Raw genomic sequence first — 3554 nt, forward strand, 5'->3', positions numbered from 1 at the left:
TCATTTTGAATGTGTTTTCTGGTGGCGTTTGAAACTTCCCAGCTGACGGAGGGCGCTGTGACACTCGGGGCACACGTACGGTTTGAGCCCAGAGTGGGTGCATCGGTGAACGCTGAGGTTCCCTCTGTGGCTGAAGGCTTTGTCACAGTGCTCATATCGGAAAGGCTTCTCCTTGGTGTGGGTCCTCTTGTGAGCATGCAACGTGGAGTTGTGGGTTAACTTCTTGGGGCAGAGATCACAGCAGTATGGCTTCTCGCCTGTGTGGATCCACTCGTGAGTTTACAGGTCGGAAGACTGCATGGACCCTTCAGCACAGATATTGCATTGAAAGGGTCTCTCTCCTGTGTGTGTCCTCTGGTGAAGGGTAACCTGAAATTGATAAGGAAATCTCTTCTTGCATACCCTACATTAATAGGGTGCCTATCCCTGGGCTTCTTTTCCCTCAAGAAGACTGGTTGGTCCCACTGTGCTAGGTGAAACAACAGAATGGGACTCAAATTGTCCTGAGAACTGTCCTTTGTACAAAGATGTGGCTCCTTCTTTTTTTAAATAAATCTATTTATTTATTTATTTTTGGCTGCGTTGGGTCTTCGTTGCTGTGCACGGGCTTTCTCTAGTTGTGGCACGTGGGGGCTGCTCTTCGTTGAGGTGCGTGGGCTTCTCATTGTGGTGGCTTCTGTTGTTGAGGAGCACGGGCTCTAGGGGCATGGGCTTCAGTAGTTGCGGCACACGGGCTCTGTAGTTGTGGCTCACAGGCTCTAGAGCTCAGGCTCAGTAGGTGTGGTGCACGGGCTTTGTTGCTCTGCAGCATGTGGGACCTTCCCGGACCAGGGCTCGAACCCGTGTCCACTGCACAGGCAGGCAGATTCTTAACCACTGCGCCACCAGGGAAGTCCTTGTGGCTCCTTCTTGATGCACTTCATGGGAACTGGGAACGTTGGCCAGTTTCCTTTTGAAACGTCTGAGACCCCTTGGAGAGCCTCTTCTGTATCCACTCTTAGTCGAAACTTCTCCTTCTGGAACACAAGAGGAAAACATTCAGCATTCACATTTGAAATATCAGTTCCTTCTTGGGGATTCTTGCCGCCCTCTACCCTCCCAGAATGTGCTGAAAGAAGAGATTCAGCACACAACATTTAACAAGGAGCATTTTCCGTGGTGCCAACCTCACTGGAACCCAGCACTGATGTTGGCTGAGGACTTCCCATCAACTAAAATACCCAAGAGTCTAGATTATTAAACACCCTGGAAAGGTGATGATGGAGAAGTTTGGCATTAGAGAACCAGCTACCCCCTGCCCCCCACAAGGAATGTTAATGCTGGGTACCCAGCTCCGTGCCACCATTGGAAGCAAGTCACTAACTCCTCTGGATTCCAAGTTTTTATACTCACCACGACGCTTTGGAAGTTCAAGCTCTTGAGACTGAAGAGTTCTTGTCTCTTCCGTGTCTTCCATCAGGTCCTTCTCCAAGTTTTCATTGGGTGTCAGACCCTCTAGTTCACCTGTTTCAGGAATGATCTCTGGCAGGAGACCGTTCTGGTCCTGTCAATGGGTAACCAAGCAGAGTCAATAACCCATCCATCTTAGCCCACAGAAAGCTCTGTCTCCTCTTCCCTCATCCCCCTCATATCCTAGTCTAAGACTCCAACTTTCTAAATATCATTTTGGGGGATATACCCTGACTTCTTCTGGGCCACCCTAACACCCCGATTGATAATTGTCTCCTAATTCCCAAGTCTGTTCTTAATCTATACTGACCCCATCTTGCAATCCAGTCCGGACATCACAGTTGGCACTGTGAATTCGCTACGCATACGTCTCTCCAAGTCATCGCAAGTTCTCTCTGCCCCTGACTCTGGAGCAACGGACTCTAGGTCCAGGTCTCCCACCTTCAGCGCATTTTGATACATTACCTAGATTTGTTTTTATGATGACAGTTGTCCTGTGAATGGTATGATAATGAGCAGCAAACCCCTAGTCTCTACTCACTAGAAAACAATAACATCCCCCACCCCCATCCCCATTTGGACAAATCAATTGTCTCCAGACATTCTCTAATATCTTCTGAGAGGCAAAACCACTCCAATTGGGAACTCCTCATTCAACTCAAGGGATTGACAATATTCCAAAATAAGAAGTGCCTCTGAGGAAAACGACCATGGGGAAACAGCTGTCAAAGAATTCACCCGTGGCAAATTGACCCAGCACCATCCCATTAAGACAGGATTTCTTTCTCCTCACGCTTATGGCCACAAGCTTTCATGGCCGAGGGACAAAGGTGGATGAGTCTTCATTCTCACACTGTCTTGAAAATGTCTAGGAACCGAATGCATCCATGGGAATTCATGGAGTCAATGGGTCCATTTCTGCCCTTAATCAAATCTACCAATTACTCTAGCAGTCACGCCCATCTGAACCTCTTTTACCTCCTCCCAGACTCTCTCTAGGTATCAGCACATCACACACTTACCCACCCTCTTGACAGTTCTTTGGCTCTTGCTGGATTCTGTAGCTCTTGGCTTACCTGCTGGCCATTCTTTGGAGGTATCTCACTAACGAGGGATTGGGGATCCCTGGGTAGGTCTTTCTCATCGTTGGTGTCACTGAGCTCAATTTCAAACGTCTCAATATCCAAGCTTTGCACAAGATATTCATCTCCTTGTATGCGAACTGTAGTCTGTGAGGGAAAAACTAAATTGAGATCGGTCTCCTATAAGACCTGGAAAGTAGCTCTCAAGGCATCCAATGACATCATACCACACAAGCATACGGTTTTTTTGTTTAAAACATCAATATCTCTCAACGATGCCCAATGCAAACTCTCACCCATTTGGGAATCACTGATTTAGAGTCAATCACTCAGGTCCTATCTGTTCAATCCCCAGCTTGCAGATCCCATCCCACCTCTCCCTTTCCCATTCCAATCATAAGGGTCCAACTCACCCATTTCCTGGGTTTCTGGTTATTTCTTAGCATGTCCTCCATGTCTTTGCAACTCTGCACTCCACTTTCCTTGACTAAGACCTGGCACCCCAGCAGCATGCAGATCATAAACTGATCCAGCACTAGCTTGTCCATCGTCTGCTCCTTTGTGTGAAGATCTGGCATCAGCCACTAATGGCAGAGCTCACAGAGTCTCCTCAGATCCTGGAAGGGGTCGGATTCCTCTGAGCTTCTAAATGTTCTGAAGCGAACGTGCCACATCTCCCAGTCACAGTCTGGCTTTTCCATAAGTGTATGTTGGCATGGCAGAGACACTGGTGACTCTGAACTAGGGCTTTGGGGGAGTTTTCCATGACCCTGGAAAAATGTCTGGTCCTCAGCCATATTGATGGAGGAATTTTCCAATAGGACTCTGAGCAAACGCTTCTAGAAGCTGGTGGCCAGTTGACCCCTATGGAAAGGGATTTCCTCTGCAATAGAGTCACTGTTCAGAAGGCTGGGGACAAAAACAAACAAACAAAAAGAATGAACCTGATGTCTTTTACTTTATTCCACCCTTCCATCTCTCCTACATCCCTCATCCCAGTATTGGACACCACTCCCCCACTGT

At 47.9% G+C, this 3554-nt stretch overlaps 1 pseudogene; it reads right to left on the reverse strand.

Moving 5' to 3' along the window:
- Positions 1-3328, reverse strand: LOC116744031 (annotated as a pseudogene).
- Positions 3329-3554: the final 226 nt, after the last annotated feature.

Source organism: Phocoena sinus, chromosome 19 (assembly GCF_008692025.1).
Source record: "Phocoena sinus isolate mPhoSin1 chromosome 19, mPhoSin1.pri, whole genome shotgun sequence".
Classification (NCBI taxonomy): Eukaryota; Metazoa; Chordata; class Mammalia; order Artiodactyla; family Phocoenidae; genus Phocoena; species Phocoena sinus.